Below are 269 nucleotides of genomic sequence, written 5' to 3' on the forward strand. Positions count from 1 at the left end.
TTGGTTATCCATTCATCAATCACGTGTGTGTGTGTGTGTGCGTGTGTGTGTGTGTGTGTGGGGGGGGGGGTGCAGTGGCGGTCACCAGCAGGACAGGTGTGCTGGAGGTTGGCACTGTGTCCCTTTTTCCTCGTGTGTGTGTGTGTGTGTGTGTGTGTGTGTGTGTGTGTTGGAGGTGGCAGAGAGCTGCGCTGAGGTCACACACCCATCGACACACACAGAGGGAGGAAGTGACACGTGGCGGCAACCCCTAGGGGCCGAGGCACACC

The sequence above is a fragment of the Clupea harengus genome, chromosome 7 (genome assembly GCF_900700415.2).
Source record: "Clupea harengus chromosome 7, Ch_v2.0.2, whole genome shotgun sequence".
NCBI classification, from domain to species: domain Eukaryota; kingdom Metazoa; phylum Chordata; class Actinopteri; order Clupeiformes; family Clupeidae; genus Clupea; species Clupea harengus.